The sequence below is a fragment of the Ruditapes philippinarum genome, unplaced genomic scaffold, assembly GCF_026571515.1.
Source record: "Ruditapes philippinarum isolate M1 unplaced genomic scaffold, ASM2657151v2 ctg2316_1_1_1_1, whole genome shotgun sequence".
Classification (NCBI taxonomy): Eukaryota; Metazoa; Mollusca; class Bivalvia; order Venerida; family Veneridae; genus Ruditapes; species Ruditapes philippinarum.
The window spans coordinates 38,865-59,051 of record NW_026857430.1 but is presented as its reverse complement, the minus strand read 5'-3'; the positions used below and the strand labels follow the sequence as shown (position 1 = coordinate 59,051).

At 31.7% G+C, this 20,187-nt stretch overlaps 1 long non-coding RNA gene across 1 annotated transcript; it reads left to right on the top strand.

The window, feature by feature from the left end:
- Positions 1 to 14,746: 14,746 nt before the first annotated feature.
- Positions 14,747 to 17,398, top strand: LOC132749731 (uncharacterized). Its single transcript, XR_009628460.1, has 3 exons — positions 14,747 to 14,870; positions 15,464 to 15,595; positions 17,207 to 17,398. It is a non-coding gene; the product is annotated as an uncharacterized LOC132749731 (long non-coding RNA).
- Positions 17,399 to 20,187: the final 2,789 nt, after the last annotated feature.

Sequence of the window (20,187 nt, the reverse complement as noted above, 5' to 3'; positions counted from 1 at the left end):
ACTTCCGGTTCACGATAGTTGCTACTTTCGTTTTCGTCCGATGATCAATTTACTACGTCATTGCTACGAATGCTTGTGTTTATATGTCACTATTAATATACATGTATTAAATTTTGAATAATATATTTTTGTTCATTTATAATTTGTATTTGTAAGTGATTTACAGTCATTTCAACGGTTAAATATTGCAGCATTGCCGCTATCAACAATAACAACCCTACTTCTTTGCATATTCAATCAGGTACATGTATATACATGTACGAATGCCAACGTAATGGCGGCAGATCCACGTTACTCGAATTCCGTTTCTCTCGAAGTAAAATGCCCAGTCCCTTGGATTTCGAGTTATCGAGAGTCAACTGTAGTTATTTAACATATATACCATTTTCGTTTCAAAGTAAAATGCAATTGAACCTATTTTTTGAAGTTCATTTTCGTTTGTAAATACTATAGTTGTTTAAAATGCCTTACAATTTAAGAAAACCACTTGACGATTAGAAAAAAGTACAATTATATGTTTATTTGTTTGTTTCATTTTACGCCTTTGCCAAACAGTAGTTCAGTTATATAGGCGGGTAGTTTCCTAACCATCGTTCATGGAGAGTTACACCAGTACTAGACTACCTTCCTCCGCGCTAAAATTCCAAAGCATCTCCCGGGGATCAAACCCACGCCAGAGAGGTAACTGGATTAGAAGTCATCGATTCTTGCTTTGGATACTTCATGATTCAAACTTCAGTTCATGTAAACTACTATGTTATAATCTAAAGGTTTCATTTAAAGGTATATTCTGATAGAAATGCCTGTGGTAATTATATATATGTAACAAATCGTAATAAGTCGCACTTACATCTTGATTTTGAAACATCGTTTTCTTCGTAATTTAAATACAAAGATCAAACAAACAAAAAATTTAAAAAAATAATATATACCAATTTTTCCATCACAAAACGTCTCAAGTAAAATCATGGATAGATCGAGTTATAAATAGAATTACTATATCCATTTTAACTACAAGTTGTGGGGAAACTGAAGATAACACTATTCTTTATAAACTTAAGTCAGGAAATACACTTAAGTCAAAGCGGACTTTAGTTTTTTTACTCTTCATTCTTTCTGGCATTTAGTTTATTAGATTGTATAGCCCTATATGCTAGATGTACATATAAAGACATCATTATTATTGAAGATATATATTATTCATATTATTCAAAACATCTCACAACGGTGACAATGAAATAATGACTCTTTTTTATCTGTTTTTCCAATATTGATAGCAGGCTATAATCTAAATATGTTTTAACAATTCTTTTATTGATAACTATTTTTCTATAATTATAACATCGTCTACCACACTACATGCCATACAATTACATATTAAATAATAATAGATTTAACTATCGTTTAACCTCAGTATATGACTGAAACTCTTATCCTACAAGAAAAGACTGACCCACTTAAAACTTTAGAAAGAAGGCGCTAATTATAAAGAAAAATGCCGTATGTAAATCCTTTCATTAAATTTTGGAACAAAAATAAAAGAGCTTTTAACTCTTAGCCTGCTGGTGGCAATTGTTTTTACACGTGCGATTTGTGAAGACTACTATCAGCCGGCACATCAATTCTGTCTGATCATGGTTTGCATTGTTCGCTTAACAGTCAGTGCATATTTTGAAATTTTCCGCATAATTTCCGTTTTGTCCAAATTGAAAGATTGAGAAGACCATTGGTGATATTTACCGTCGTAAGAGTAAAATTGTAACCGTTTCGCTCATATAAGGCAATTTTGTTATTCATTGAATTTCATAAATCAAATTTCACCTGTAAGTAGTAGGCTAAAATGAAATACAGCTGTTCACAAAATATAACAAAGGTTGTCGTATATCAAAATTATCAGTACCGCTTTTAGTTTATGATTATGCAAATAATTGTTTTCTGATGTTGGTGGTGGCTGATCAATCAAAATGGTGTTCCATATGGCCGCCGCTGAAGGATAAATTGACCAATATCATTACACAAATAATGCATTCTTATGATAATGTTACAAAACTGTAAATAACATATATATTTATAAGACAGAACACTTACCTTGAAAATTAAATGTTAAAAAGCATCTGGATGTCAAAGTCAATGTCATTATGAAGGTCGAAGTTATAACAATGCCTCATTTGTCTAACAACCTTGGATATCATTTTATCGTTTCAGTATTTTATCATCATGAAATGACTGCAAATGTCTCAGATAGCATAATTAGTTATATAGCTTGCATGCAGACAAATGCTCATTTTTTAATAACAATGTGGCCATACCACGTGACTTTTCGGGTACGGAGCACGCCGATGTTTCATCCGATTCAGGTATTTTTTTATTTATAACTTATTAATTTCGCAACCGATTTTCATCAGATATGGCGCAGAGTACCCGTAATTTTATCAGCTTTCCACAATATATCAAAATTCTTGAGAACATTCGAGTACAGTTTTCTTAAAAAGCCTGGGCCGAGGGGAACGGTACACACGCATTTGTCACAACAAGCGATTCTAGCAGGTCATATGTTTTTGTCACTATTTCATAGAAAAATACATGTTAAAACTGTTAAATTCATTATTTCCAATGTATCGAGTGAAAGCAGTGTTGTTTTAGCACATTTTCATAAAGTTATGTTGCAATGGTACGGAACAACCTTATTTTTCAAAAGATACGGTACACACACAATTCTGTCTCTGAAATAATTCTAAAGTAAAATATAGGAAACTTTAATTTTTTAATTGTAATGTGAAATGATTTTTTTTTCCATAGTTATATATTTTATTAATTTAGACGAGACCCTGGGACCTGTTTTGCAATGTATCATTATTAAAAAAAAAACATACCTGAATCGGGTGAAAAATCGGCGTGCTCCGTACCCGAAAAGTCACGTGGTATGGCCACATTGAATAAAGGGGTAGGTGTATTTTTTCAGCAAAATCATGTGTAAAATGTCAGGCAAAACAATTTCCCTGCAAATATGTAATTCTAATGAATATTTAAAATCAAATATTATTTTAGAGCTAAACGTTATAAATATGTAAAACATGTACATTCAGTAAATAAAATGGGTTTTCTTCCGGCTCTTGTTCTTAGTTTGGTGTCCATAAGACTAATCAAAATTGTGCAAATATGTGCAGTTTCCTGACAACGATATTGAAAGAACATTTTATGTTTGCATGAGAAACGTTTGAGTCAGTCGAAGACCAAGAGAAAATCAACAAACATGACTTTAATTAAACGGTTTATTTCTGATCAGTTCATGCGAATTATATCATTTTTTATTTATTGATTACTCTATTATGAATATAGGGCCTATATACTCGTATTATAGTTCCACAGGGGTAATATAACGGGAAAAAAATGTTTGCAAAGGCAATATAGAAAGAAAATCATCCCGCATTTCCTGTGTTCTGGATAACAAAAATAATTGTTTTTATAAAGTTTAACGATGTGACATTTCAACTGCATGTGCGGATACACAACTTAATGTTTTTCTCCGTTTGCATATTAGATCTACAACAATCATTAATTTAAAAGAAATTAATGAAACTTAAAGATTTTTTTAGACTGACAGCAAACTTGGTTCACATATTTATAAAATGATGATTAAAATTTTAAATAAGTTTGGCCAAACCTGTACTCTTCATACGCTTAGAAAATCTCACACATAAGCCAAATTAGTCACGTTCTAAGCCCCTTTAGTTAAAACTATGAAGAATCAAGATAATTAAAATAAAAAGCTATGGAGATACTATTTTTCCTTTTAATTTTAACTTTGTATTCGATAGCATCGCCAGAAGATTATTGTTTTCATTAAGTTTTTAATCACGACCGCCATGAGTCATTATTGTTCCACAATTCAAATAGCTTAAAATTGTAAAGAAATCACGAAAAAGTCAAGCTTTTGCGGGAAAGCAAAACAGTAATTTCCACTCTTTTTATTGAAGTGCAGGACTTACTTGAATAAGGTTATGTCAAACGTTTAACGGCTATGTAAATGCTGTTCATTCAAATGTAATTTAAATATACTCTGATATTAATCATGTTATCAACCTTTAAGTTTTGCTTGTGTGATTTTATCTTTTTAATAGTAAACTATTTCTTATTTCATGTCGTCCGGTACCGTTTCAGCAGGTCTTAGTTTAGTTTAAACAATATCAATTTCAATATATACAACATAAATATACTACTCAATTTTTGCTAAGCACCATGAGTATTTGTTTTATATTATCACAAGTATACAACAGATTTCATTCCGATTTTAGAAAAATTTTATTCAGCAAAGTTTTGAGATCATCTGACATGAATCCGTGTTTACTAATCCGTTACAACTCGTCTAGGTAGCATGGAAAGCACGCACTCCAATATTTACATGTCTTGATGTGGTGTACAATCCCATGTCTTGTGTTTTACGGCTTATTTTTCTTACATATTAAAAGAAATAGAGCTATAGAGGGCTGTAAGGATGGTGCACTTATGGTACACCACTGTCATCACAGGAGCCTAGGAGAGAAACAGGGTAAATGATACACCCGCCAGGAGGCATGCTAGAGGTCGGAAAACGGCCACAACACAAGCTCTGGATCGGTTTTTGGTCATTCAGCACGTTGTTCAAGGTTTTCAAGAGCAACTTCCCTTCTTTTAACGTAGACGGTACAGTGAAGGCTGCATGAAGGTAATTCGCGGTCGAGAAGACCTTGCATCCGTATCCCCTTGACGCGTCGACATCGCCAGGTCCGTTTTGAATGGACCATAAATCATGCACGGTGGACCATGCAACACCGGAGACACGTTCTGTTCACTGATGAGTCCAGGAGAAGACGAGGAGAACGGTTTCAGGCTGCAAATATTGCTGAACATAACCGCTATGGAGGTGGGTCAGTTATGATGTGGTGAGGCATAAGCTTGGATGAACGAGCGACCTCGTTGTGCTCAAAAAGCCACATTGACAGGTCAGTGATACATAGACGATATCTTGGGCAACCAGGTTAGGTTGTGTGCCGAAGCAGTAGGCAATCAGTTCACTTTTAGATTAATGTACTATAATGCTCGCTCACATAAGTCCTGGGTGGTCCAGGACTTCCTAGAGGGGAAGTCTATTGAGGACATGGACTTGCCAGCTCGCTCACCTGACTTAAATCCCACAGAAGACACGTGGAATGAGCTGCAGGGTTAGAATTTCACCTCGTCAGCTGCAACCCAGAACCATCCAGGAGCTTTGAGTCATGTTGGTCCAAGAATAGAAAGCTTTGCCCGTTAGAACCATCAGTCCTAATGAAACCTAAAGGGAGCATGAGAAGGCGCTGCTGGTAGTCACGGATCACACGGTATTAGTCTTAATTAGTAAAACAGTAACAAAAAAGCAATTTAACAAATTTGAAAATCACGCTGCATGTTATGAAATCTTCAAAGAGGGGGGTCATTCTCTTCTTTAGAACAGAATCGTTTAAAACTCATTTATGTGGTTAAATTCGTCCTTCAGCTGAATTGATAAAACAATATATTAACATGAAAAACCTTTCGCATGGCGTTAATAAAATTATCCCCAAAATATTCACACTCAAATATATGATGCTTAGCGAAAGTTGAGAAGTATATAAACAGTAAGCATATACAATGGCAATGATAGATTTCGTGGATTTAAAATCAAGTCAGATGTGACTTATGTAAATTTCTTTCCACACATTATGTACTTATAAAATATACACATAATATGTTAGAAATAATACAAAATTAAAAGCAAATCAGATATATAATTAATTAAAAAAATGAAAAAAAAAATTTAAGAACGTTATTTTGTGAGTAGTAGAATAAGAAAAAGTTTGTTTCAAGATTATTGTATAATATTGAGAGATTACCCCAAACAATTTATATTAAAAACTAGAATATTGTTTCATCTAGTATTCAAATTAAATTTTAGCAGGTCTTAATAAACCATGGTAACGCCACTGTATTGCAGCTCAGAGAACGCGTTGTACGTTTAAATGGATAAAAATTGAGTTAAAATGAGTATGGACATTGTCAATAAGTAGCCAAACCTTACTTTAAAACGCAAAGAACGTGTTAAATTTCACAGCACAACATTTGAGCGTTGGATTATCAGAACTAAAAACATGATGTGTCTTTGAACATTCCCAATAATCAGAAGATACCATTTACAGCGGTAAATTATGTCCAACCAGAATAAATCTGTATTAATCCCAAAAGGGATAGAAATGACTATGTCATTATCACTATTATAACAATCCCGTGACCCTAATGAGTAGTCTTTCAACAGAAACACAACCGGAACCTAACACAAGCTCCTATAAAAATAAGTTTACCAAGCAATTTTTGTATATCCTTTAAGGAAGCTGAATCTCTATAACAAGGATTTTATTAATGACTTAATCTTGATAAACATATCCTCTGTCAAAAAGACATATCTATTAAAAAACTGTAAAGGAAACACGAAAAAAAAGACTAATATAGCTAATCTCTGAAGCATAAAAATGTGATTCGTTGAAAAAATGTGTAACATTCAATAATAAGAAGTTTGTGTAAGTAAACAAAAAGCTATGAATCAAGTCTTGCTAAGATTCTTTTGCACGATTATTGAAGAAAGGATGATGACCCAAAAGTCAGGTGTGACTTATTTATAACAAGTGATAATACACTACTTCTCTGATAATATTTTCAACACTAAATTGTATTGTCCGATTCTGTTTCGACGTAGTAAATTTCGGATATGAACTGCCATTGGTATGGACGCGTTGCTAACCAACTTCTTTATTATTTGACTAATCACAATCTGCAAATTACTGACAAGGTTCTTGAATAAGCAGTGTACTGCCCGGGAGCCTTATGAAATACAAAATGTGTGGTATTTTTTTCAATTATAGTCATTTCTTTTATGAAATAGCATTAATAAAATAACACAGAGTTTCTAAAGAAAATCAGTTTATCAACATCCTTTATTTGAGAGAAAGATAAAGACATGTCATACTTTTTTTCTTAAATTAATCTACATTATAGTGGTAGATCGCCATGTAAAAAAATAAGATCGATTAAAAACAACAACAACAACAATGAAACAAATCAAAATCATCTTTAATGTCAAACCCATTTAACATGGATTCATTTAAAAAAATACTCATTTTCTGATAGCATTGATAGTTTTTAAATACAAACTAGTGCTAAAATCTAATATATAAAGCACGTTTACAAAAGTTTTTCTTATTGTATAGATGATTATTTAAAGTTAATCTAAAACAATAGAAATTCATCAAACTTTAAGAGGAAAACGCGTTTGAATACAAATACTTTTGTCGCTGCTAAAAGGTGTTATTCTGCACATTCAAGTGAATAAAATCTTTACTTTGGGAAGAACAAATTTTGTTGCTGTATAAATGTTACAGCTCCACAAAAGGCACTGCAAAGGCTATACTGTATTTTTAATTCATTCTGATTTAGATTCGAACAATTGCGGGACTTTAAAATTTGAAAATGACACGGTGATGGAATGCAAGTCCGCACGCTTAATTTATAAACCAAACAAGGTACACGAAACACGCAAATGGGTCCGGGAAATGAACAATGAAGCAGTAATGATTTATGATCACAAGAAAATACATAACGAGAGCAAATACTTTGAATCAATAGAGGATGACAGTTTCGTCTTATCTATATCAGCAGTAAACGCAACAGACATTGGGGATTATCTAGTAACCTGTGGAAAATCAGGTGATACTGACCGGTCAAACCTAAAAGTTACTGTAAACAATAATGGTGAGTTTTTGAATTGTCTTTTCTTTTTCTGGACAATTTTAAACGATATGAAACATATTTTAGATTCTAAAATACTTTTACTAATTTACTAATTCTATTGATGTCAAAAGGTGTGCTTATTACCACTTAGTACTGATTTCCTAAAATAATATCAAAGTGCCGACTTGCTCATCATTCATCAACACATTTAAATATTTTATAATGTAGAAAATTTATAAGGCGCCCCTTAAGTCCAAAATAGCTAACTTAAGAGTCCAAAAATCAATGGAAGATTCATGTTATTTACCACTTTAGGATTTACAGCTGTAAACTCGTTAAATGACATTTAGTTTTGTACTCATCAACCGATAATTATCTCATATTTGTTTTCATATTGTGCTCCATTTAATAAATAATCAACTCATGTTTGTAATCTGAATACATTTTACAATCGTCGTTAATAATTCCTTTTTACTCTTTACATATTCCAGTTGCTTTGTTAAATTAGTGACATTAAGCACCTACGCTGTGTTTGTTGATACATTTAATATCACACAGAAAATAAAACAAATTTTGATTTTGAGTAGATTCTTTTATTTTCTTCTGAAACAATTGGTGGTGGTGTGCAATATAAATATATTTATACATTTTTAGTATAGATGGGTGGAGAGCTGAAAATCATGCAAAATTAGTAACTTTTCATATTCTAAGATCATGTTAAGTAGAAATTTATTCTATTAGACCGCTTCTTTTGCTATATGCTGCCCAAGCATACACCTTTAAGTGTAATAATATTCTTACGTAGATTTTAAGAAATGAATAAAATCAAATTGATTTCAAGCAAATCACAAATCTAAATACTTATGACCGCATTCGATGCATTTTGTAAGTTCATGAGGAGAAGGGCCTCCGACCCAATCCTTTTTCAACAAGTCATATCAGTCGTGTCAGATTAGTTTGTTATGAATGTTCAGATCCCGGTACCTTTCTTTGGAGCCTGTATAGTTTAACTTGTACTTTTCTTGTTATAGCAGGAAGTTGACTAGTTTATAAATTTGAAATATGTTTAAACATAAATGCATGCCTCTTTATAACCATAGTATGTATTTCTCTATAATATAATATCTAGATGAAGCATCGACTTAGCTTATAGTTAGGAATTCTGTCTCTTTATCAATTATTGGCTCATATGATATCATTACTTACTAATTTCAGGAATCAAACTAAAATATAATCAATATTAGCTGGACGAATTGGTTACAGTGTTTTTAATAACTTTTTGTAATAGCTATTACTGTACAGTATTTAAATTTAATATTTTATGGTATTCTTTTGTACAAAATATTTTTTGTTGAAATTATAGGCACATAATATCTGATTAACAAAAACATGTATTTTTACTGACAAAAACAAACTGACAATCATTTAGAATGATGAATAAAATTTATGATTTGTTTAGGTTGTCAAGAGAAATGTGGCGAACTTTTAATGACAAATAACATTACAGAAGAAGATTCAGTTACATTTAAATTGACTGTTTCTCCTGGTAAAGAAAAGAAACAAGCATTCACCTTTGAACAAATAAAAGGTGAAAAATACAATATTACAGAGTTTGCAGAGGAAAAGATGAATAGCCTATATATTTTAGAAACAGACTATAGTGACAGAGACGAACACAGAGTAAATTGCGGGAACATATTGACGAATTCCATACATCTGAAAATTGGTAAATAGTATATATTCTAAGTACCTGTATCTCAAATCAAATCATTTATTTGCAAATCTAATGTACATTTAGTAATAGAAAGAGCATCGAAACACGATGCTATCTGATTTGTACGAGGCGTAGCCCCCGAGTATTAATCAGATTGACGAGTGTTTTGATGTTCTTTCTCTTTTGTATCAACCAGTAAAGCACGTGCCTTTTGTCACAATATGAAACCCCAGAAAAAAGGAACCAATCAAAGAGCATCTGAATATGATATTTCTATCGCTTTCTCTTTCTATGTCGTCACAATGAGTAAACCACAGCAAAAATGAACCAATCAATATGCATGCTTTTGAGTGCGGGTAACTAATACTTGCACTCCAGTTAACGCACTGTGCATGTATAATGTATACGATTTAACACATTTCAACAGAAAGGTCCTCTAAACTATGATACAATTCTTTTTTATTGTCGGAAAATGCCAAATTCCTAAACATATACCGACTACTCTATAATTATCAAATTCTTAAAACAATCAAAAGCAAAAACATATTTCAATTAAACATAATCTTCTTAGTTTATTTACACGCAGTTACAGTCACATGATTGTTTAGACATTTAAAACTATGTATTTGACATATATGATACGACTATAAAAAGGAGTATTCACAGAAAATTCTTACTTATCTATATAAATGACATTTGAAAATGTACACAATACATGCAATAAGCACATATTATTCCCTTTAATCGAAAATTGTTATGAAACGTAATGATGAGTGCAACAAAATCATGCTATAAAGTTAAAATCTAAGGAATCGTTCCAGGTCATGATCACAGGTTAACATTTGGTTTAATAAATAAAATTGGAAATGGTCAAATGTTTTTTGTTATAAAATCACCAAAATCAAGCTTAATTCCATCATGAAGTATTACCTCATTTGTTCAATGTCTGTGCAATTGTTAAGGCAAAATATGCATAAAAATGCACGTATTACTCTAATATGGTTGCACAAAATTAATTGTATTTATCTGTTAAAATAACCAAATTCAGTTCCAGGACTTATATCATTTATATCATTTATTAAAAATTGTTTGTTTGAATGATTTACAAAAGATGAAGGAATTATACATACTTAGATAAAAATATATATATATTGAACTTCTTTCGTATTTACCTTATTCCACGTATTTTAATTTTACAATGTTGCCAATTAGTCATTCAAGACATTTTCATGAGAGAACTGTACAAATGTTGCTATTTTTTGTTCTGTCCTGTATCGTTAAATTTATCTGAGTGAGTATTTTCATTGATGAAGTATTTGCTTTTAAAGCAATGTAAACAGTTTTAGTAACACGTTTTCTTCAAATACTCTTAATACATAGTTAACAATTTCATAAACTACAGTATCTCATGCAAATGAACATTTTTGGTATGCATTTAATAATTTTCCATTTCGTTCACCATCAGTACCGTCATTTCCCACCGATGAATCCGCAGATTGTTGCAAACCGAAGAGATGCTTTACTAAAATTGGCATTTTAAAAACATTAGAAACGGTAGAATGTTTCGGTAAAGGTGGATCAAAGCCATTATGCCTTTATTTGTAACAGAACGAAAATATACTTACGAATGGTGGAAAAATACATCAAGTAACTTAAAATTCTTAATTTCAGTATTTTTTGTTTTATTCCTATCATTTTATTTCACAAAGCATTCGTCTTGGACATCAGTTTTTCAACGTTTGTACAAATTGTAAGTAGAAAAAGACCAATGCTATTGAAGTGTATAAGATAGAATAAAACAGAATGGAATAATAATAGATTTTGTTAACTAGATAACAATATAAAAGTATTTTGCTTTTTAGTTTCACCAGAAAACATTGACGTTAATGTAAGTGATGTTCTGGAAGGAAAACATGGTAAGGTTCAATGTATTGCTAAGAACAGCACACTACAGTCAAGGCCGGAACTTTTTATAGATAGCCAAAATGTTACTAACATAACGACACAAGTAAAAACAATAGCTGGAAATTTGTACACTTACAACACGTCGACAACAATGCTATTTAAACGGCTTAATAAACAGGAAAAAATATTGTGTTGTAGCACTGTTGATGGCAGTATTTGCGGAAAGACAAAAATCAATGTGTTGTGTGAGTTATTATTTATATTGTTTGTTAAAATCATCACCTAAAACGGATGAAGATCTTTCTTAAATTTAAAATATCAATTCTAGTCTCTTTCGTCTCTTTCGTCTTATTCTGCTACGCTGATTATGTGAGGTATATTTCCTGATATAAACATTTTGTTTATTTTTATGTGAATTATATGTTAAATTAAGTTTTTTTCATTTGATATAAACTGAGCTTTATAGAAAATAATCAAAATATGACATGCAATTTTGGCCCTAAAACTATAATGTAAATAGTCTTGATACAGGTCAAGCAAACAATGTTTCGTCTCAGATATCTAAGCTCTAGTTTGTTCCGTTTCATTAAACCCAGGGTGGGAATTATTTGATTTTCGGGTCATAATTTGAACAATCATAGTATAGGTTCACAATGTTTTATGCAAAACATCTAAAGTTCTAGTCTTTGAAGCTTCAGAAGATAATATTTCTGTAAGATTTTACTACAAGTACATAATAAAAATAAAAGTCTCGTGGCAGGGCCAATTTTAACCCAAGCGCTATAATTGTTTTAACCTTTTGGAGATCCACTACACAATTTCCCATGCCAAACATCTTAGCTCTTACCTTTTCATTTCAGAGGAAAAGAGTTTTTATTTAAGATTTTACTTAAAGTATATAAGAAAAATGTTTTGCCCTCGGGGCAAATCCAATTTTGACCCAAGTGCAATTATATTTTGAACAAACTCGGTAGACGTCAACTTTATAATGTTTCATGACAAATAATTTAGGTCTAGCCTTTGTCATTTCAAAGGTGCATTTTTTTAAAACGTTTTTACTACATACATAAGCAATACCCGTGACCCTAGGGCCAGGGCCAATTTTGATACTAGAGGCATAATCTAAACAACTTCGATAGAGGTATACCAAACAATGTTTCACGCTAAATATATAAGCTCTATCGTATGATATTTCAGAAAATGAGATTTTATAGTTTTACCATAAATTATGTACATAATGAAAAACAATGAACCCTGGGACAGCAAATATTTGGACCCCAGGGCTATATATTGAACAAACATTGGTAGAGGTCCTCCATTGGACGATTCATGGCAAATATCTAAACTCTTGCCTTTGTCATTTTATTTCAGTTTTAGAAGGAAAGTTTATGATTTTCCCAGTCGTAGGGCAAAGAGTGTCACTAGAGGCAACATTTTAACAACTTTGGTTAAGGACTATAGATAATATATTATTCATGTACCAAATATCAAGGTTCTAGGCCTTGTACTTTTAGACAAGAAGGGATTTTAAATTTGCATTTCTGAAAGTTATTTTCTGGCCATGTGCCCTATTTATGAAACAGACCGAAACCGTTTGAACAACTTTTTAAGGAGTCCGCAGGATCATTCCTATACAGTTTTGCTAGTGTGCAGTCATTAGTTTCAAAGATGTTGTTTAAAGTAATTGTTGACGCCGCATGAATCACGACGAATGACGATTGACGTAGCGGGATCGCAAAAGCTCACCATGTGTACGTTGTGCTCAGATGAGCTTAAAAATTTATCAAAAACAAAACTTCGTGGTTTAAAGACCTGGGTTGTAGTTGTAGCTAGAAATTAAATAAGAACTGGCTATGTAGTTGTTTTAAGCCCATGCTCTGTTACAAAAGACATAATTGAAGCAAGATTTTGATCAAGCAATTATTTCAGAACATTCTCTAACGAAAGTTACATTATGCCTAAAATTCAACCGTCTTATTAGAAAACTGAGCATCTGTAAACATTAATGCTGATAGAAATGATCATGACATTAAATACATCCTTAATTAACTCTTGGAAAATCATGCGTAGGTGTTTGTGTTTTACTGAATTTATATAGAAAAAAGAACACATGTTGCAGAAAAATAAATCGTCATCGTGTTGGCATAATTTCGATTTTTAAATAGATTTTTTTAGAAATGTAGAAATAACGTGTTTTTGTTCAATTTACCATCTGGCTTGATATTTTGATGGTTGGTACAAATGTTTTCTATTATTATAATGCCAAAAATGCATAAAATATTTCCATTGATCATATAAATCTTTACCTATACAGTTCCACCAGAAAATATTAGTGTCGAGGAAATTTCCAAACAAAATAAAGAAAATGGCGACACCATGATAACATTGAAGATCTCCGTCGCAGAATCAAATCCAAGAAGTAACATTGTCTTGAGAGGAATTAAAAATGTTCAACGTAAGTTGGTCAATAAACAGAATGAGCGAAACAATGAAACATATGGATGGACATATACAGCGGTAAATGTAGTTCAAACATAAAACGTGTTGCTTTGCTTCATTTATTAAATACACCTGATCTTTTGGTTCTAAGAATTAATATTTTAATGAATAAATTTGACTTTTATGAATACGGGATTAATATAAGAAAAAACAGTTTGAGTGAAAACTAAATAGAATTAAGAAAAATCGTTTCTGAAAATAAATGCGTAGGCACTCGGCTCATGCTAATCTGCTTACAAATATAATAATTGTGACAAATCTCAACAGACTTAGTTTCTTGCTCATGTTTTCCCATGTTTGTTGATCTGAATTGTCTATACTGTGCAGCAATGAAAAACAAGTTCTCATTTTGTTAGAATAATATTGTATGCTTTGTGGCAAAATATCTGTTTCAAAATTAATTGTCTAGCAAAATATTACTTAACTTAAACAATTTTTAATATTTCTTTTCAGATCTGGAGCTTCAATTTCACTAAAGATGATAATTTGAGGGAGATTATATGTGAAGTGAAAAATGATGATTTTCCTCATCTTGATTTAAGCTATAGATACAAACTTAATATAAGCTGTATGTTGTTTGCTTAATTACTCCTTTTGCTTTTGAGTATCTATGTTCTTAACTTAAAATATATTAGAAAGTTAGTTAGCAAATATTTACGCTATGAATTTTATGTCTAAGTCATATTTTAATATTGTATAGCATATTCGAACGGAATTTCTTTAAATGCTAAGTTGAAAGTTTCAATAAAACTATATTTCTTTGAAACCCATGCGTATTTTGACCTAATAATTAAACAAATTATCATTCTTATGTTGTTTTGTATGGTATTTTTCCTTATTTCAGACTATCCCGTTACTTAATCAGATAGAGAACAAAAACTCGTTTGCCTTGGTGAAGATGTTGATTTGGTCTGTAGTGTGGACAGCAATCCCCTTTCAAATCTCTCGTGGCACAACCAAACCGGCATTATTGAAGGTTTCATGCAAAAAATTTATTGTTCTAATGTCGATATTGCCATGTACACAAGACCGATCTATGTTAAGAACCTGACTTCAAATAATTTAATTAATTAAAAAATTAGTTTGATATCATACACCTGTCATTTTACTTACTATTTAAATCACATTTGAAAGCCATTTCAACACCTTAATATGTAGGTCACTTCTGACTCTTATATTGTCAAGAAAATAATGTTTGATTCTACGTATATGTTGGTATTATGCTTGTATGTTAGTTTTGTTGCATTAAAAATAACGCTTGTGCTGTACGTAAATGTCATATGATGTCACTATTGTTCAGCTTTACTGGGAAAACCACATGTGCGTCGTAGTGCATTATTTTAGAGCAGACAACCAACTTGAACCACCAAAATTGTGTTGTATAGTTTCCAAAATTAAATGATTCATAGTACAAAAGATGGAATGTTAATACATAGCGGTACAAAAGAAATCGTTTGAATTCAGCGATTTTTACCATTTGTCCACAGTGCCACTATGATCATGTAATAAAAACATAATTAACGCAATAGATCGATCAACATTTCAAATAAAGTTTATTCACTTCTTTAGAGAAATTTGGAGCAAACAGAATTGAGCTTCGTTTAACAAACGTTTCGACTGACCATTTCCAGACGTATAGTTGCAAGGCACATAACGGAATTGGTGGAATTGTAACAAAAAATATAACGCTTATTGTGAAAGGTATTATTTGTTCACCACATTCTTTGATGTAATTGTTGATGTAAAAGTGATCTAGAAATGAAATAAACTTAAAGCAGTGCGCTTTCTGATACATTGTTATTGGTAGAAAATATGGAAACCCTCAAGGGAATCACGTCTCTGGGTGTTCAATACTATAAAACAACAATTATCAATAAGTTATAATATTTTGAAAATGAGTTTTATCACCTGGACATGTGTAGTTTAACAACATAGTGTTACCATATCTAGATACATTACAAATTAGAACATTTAAAACAAACAAATATTCCAAACGATTTCTCGAGTGTCTTTAAACCCTTGTGTTATGGCACACGTTTCTGTTTGTATTGAATCTATTAACATTAAAATCACAACACTGTAACATTTAACTGTTAAGACATCAAATCATAGGTTAAAAAGCATATTTTCCTTGTTGTTTCAAACATTCCATGCAACAGCCTTTTACTTTTCCTGATACAAAAATATGAAAGTTTCTTGAAACTGACTTTTTAATACCACTTCTTGATTGGTCTTCGAAGTTTAGGTTTGTTAGTCTATCTAAATGTGATAATAATATAAGTCATTTAAGAAATAATCCTGCCATATGTTTTGCAAAACATTATCACAATACGTTGTTTTCAGCTAAACATACGTTCTTATAATTACTCATATATAACAAAAAAGGAAACTAGGTTATTAAGTTCCAGAATCCCTGTATACTTAGTTGAGAGGTGTTCAATTTCAAAAATAAGTTTTATCAAATATACTATATACTCTTATATTTTGGCCATAACCAAATTATTGACATGAAAATCATTTCATATCTACATTATATGAATCTGTAGAAATCCAAACTCGCAAAATGAAGTTACCATAATTATAAACTCATGCAATATTCCATATCTATCAACTAAGAAAATTAATTAATGTTTTCTTGGATCGTTCAAACCACATAGCATTATCAAGTGTAATTTAGTGCTAAAAAATTACGCAATTGTGTGATCATTGTTACTTTATCTCAAAAGTACAAGTATATAAATGTTCACTAAAAACAACACTATCAAATCATCCTCGGAAAATGTTTACATCTGCGGAATAATTCGTCAACAAAAAATCAAGAAACAAATTAGAGACAAGCAATATTTCATTTTTATTCAAAATTCAATGTATATGTAATGTATAAGGAAACGATGAATTAGGATCAAAACATTGTAACACATCATTTCAAATATTTGTTTCTAATTATAAGGCCAAGAATGCGATCTAGTTCTCATCAATTGTTTTAGAATATTCTTGTATCTGGACAGTACATTTGTTATTGGCAATCAAGATTTCTTTGAGCATATTTGATTATGTTTGAACTACATCTACTACTATGTCTGGCCGACTGATAGGTTACGCAGTAAATATATACGTTAATCTTTTTCGATTTTTATCTACAAAACAGGACTGAGATTGCTCTGAAAAGTCATATTTCGTCATAGATTTGGAAAGTAAATTGTGTCCTGATGAACATATATATAAATTATAGACACAAAAGAAAGACTCTAATGAGGAATTCTATAATGATCAGTTTCAATAACGCTTGATTGCTTTTCTTTTCTCCCTCAGATCCATCAGAAATTGTAATATCCGAGGCAATAAACCCATCGGCCGAGTCAAACATTGCCTGTATCGTGGTACCGATTATAGGTTGTATAAGTTTTGTAATTCTGTTTGCGGTTATTGTGGCTGTAGTCATCCATGGGAGACGACAGAATGCACAGACAGGACGAACATTCATCAAATTGAAGCTGAAGAAAGGAAAGCGTATGTATATCGTATACATGTACATAGAATCTCGATTCAGCATTGTCCATTGTATCACTTTGTCTTAACATGCACACTTGAGTCCTTATTTGTCTACTTTATCCCTTGTGTGCACTTATGTAAGTGGGCAATATCATGATAAGTCAAAAGCATATAAGACCAAATAATGAGAAGGACATGAATATAATTATTTATCATTTTATTTTTATGTTCTATGTAGTCGATAAGGCTTAAATCTTAATAAGCATTTTTGTCGCCAACACAACGAAGGGCCTAAGGCGATTTTCTAGCTTTACTGGTGTGGGGCCTCAGGAAACTCTCCGTGCATGAGGGCACGATAAGTCACCTGCGTATAACTACCGACGTTCTTTAAGCCAGCTGAATTCAAATACGCAAGTGTTTTGATGAATTTGAGTGAGAAACCTTGGCAATTTCTCACAATGCAGTGTATACGGGATGTGTTCTTTGTTTTCCTACCACGGAAGTTATATGCAAATAATATGTCCTTACCATGCTATATTTTCAGAGAATTACATCCTTCTGGAAACGGTAAGCGAACTTGAACATTTTTGCGTTTGCAGGTGTTTAATATGTGCATAGAGAAATTTTAATGACAACTAAACTTTCAATCCTTAACTAATTCCTCTGCATGATGTAAATACAGGATATCATATAAGCTTTGTTATGCCAATATCCCTATGATTTTCATAGATTGATTGTCTGTCCCGTTTCTGCAAAATATATAGTAGGTCGGCTATAACAGTTACAATTTTGTCATTTTTTGTTTTGGCAACAAACAAATTAATATTGGGTTGAACTTTGTTACAAGTAAAATAAATAGCATCGAAATACGAGGCTATGTGATTAGTACAAGGGGACAAAGCCTCTTCCTCTTTAGCACCATAGGTCAGTATAAAACACATTTCCTGCTATCACAATATGAAACCCCTGAAATAAGGAACCAAAGAACGAGCATCTGAATTGAATAATATTATGATATTTCTATCTTAATCCCTTTCTCTGTCGTCACATTATGTTAACCCCAGAAATATTGAGCCAATCAATGAGCATGGTCTGGAGGGCGGGTAACTTATACGTACCTGCACTCCAGTAAACGCACTGTTCATGTATGTGTAAACGATTTAACTCCTCTTGACACATTTTCAACAGAAAAGTATCCAAACTAGGATACAAAAACTGATGCTATTATTCAACACCTTTCTTTTCATTATTTTATCTTATATCGTTTTCTTTAAAATTGAGTGTTTTTCAATGTTGAGAATGACTTTTGTTACGTTTTGTAACCGATTAAATTCAAGAACTTTGTCAGAATAGGCTTATAAGACCACAATTAAGACTTTTTCTTATCAACCTATTTTTTAATCAGGTTTGTTATTAAAAGGCTCAACATTTTGTGAAATACATGCACATTTAGTATGTCGCTATAATTAAACACGAACAATTCTGTTACAAGTATATCAGTTTAAACTATATTTATTTGAATTTCGAGTGATATGTCTCGTACTTAACTTTTATTTGTTATATTTTACTTGTTCTTCTTAATCATTGATTCTGGCACTTTTAAGTGGTGAAAATTGAGTACCGCTCAAGCCGGTGCTAGGGGACATGAAAGATGTTGTGCTTCTTTCAATATCCCTCATGTACAGACTCAATCAACCAGAGTCTGAAATTTTCATGCAATTTTGCTGTTTAAATGCTTCCGAGGGATCACTTTTTCCAGTTATATGACCAACATGTTAAAATTGGCGTCAAGAAATATAAAAACGATATTAAAAGAAACTCCGTTTTGTCATGTCATTTTTTTACTTTTAAGTGCCCATAAACAACAGCTTGTCAGAGTCTGGAAACGCAGCAGAACCGCCAGTATACGCATGCGTCATTCCAAAGAAAGACAGAGGGAAATCCCATGCTAATAATGCGACTGGAAATGATGCAACTAACAAAAATGTAATCATTGAAAAACTTTGTTATATTTATTTTCTGATATTTGATGTATTGAACCTAATACAAGGCATATAGTGTTTCTCTCTTATTGTGCAAAGCAAAGTTAAAAAATCTCATACGGTATTTTTTGCACAATAGGGTCATAATTTCAGTCTGTGATAGTGGACTTTAGAATTGTTTCATTCTTTATTGTCTTTCATCAACGGACCCGAGTAAGCCTGCAATTTTCTTTAACCCTGTAAGATTCTCCTTATTTTAATTTTTAACTTAATTTTACTTTTTTAAAATTTATAACTGTAATGTATATTGTTTATTGTAATATATTTAGGTTCATGCAAATTTTCGCATTTCGCATGCAAATCTCTTGTTATTTGGGAAGAACGAAGCAAAATCAAGGGTATGTGTGTATGATTACATTAAAATTTTACAGAACGAAAGGGACGACAATCTGGTGAATGCTGACCTAGATCTAGCCGACTATCCTGACCTGGTAGCTAGGCGACCTCTTGTTACCATGCGACAAAGTATGTCTCAATGGAAACAGGACGTTTTGGCCCCAAACCAAATGGATATTGAGATCTCACGAGGATATCATGCTGATGCAACTTACATCCCAGAAAGGTGTGTATAAATATAATCAACTTTTATAAACATGAATTTATAATTATTAAGGAACTTTTGTGAAAAATAAAATTATTCAAAACGTAACATTTATTTTATTAGATAAAGGTACATCAGCGTGCTAGCATTTGGATAATTATAAATATTTTGATAATCATACAAAATACTGGAAACAGGCAAAATATGAATGTCTCGAA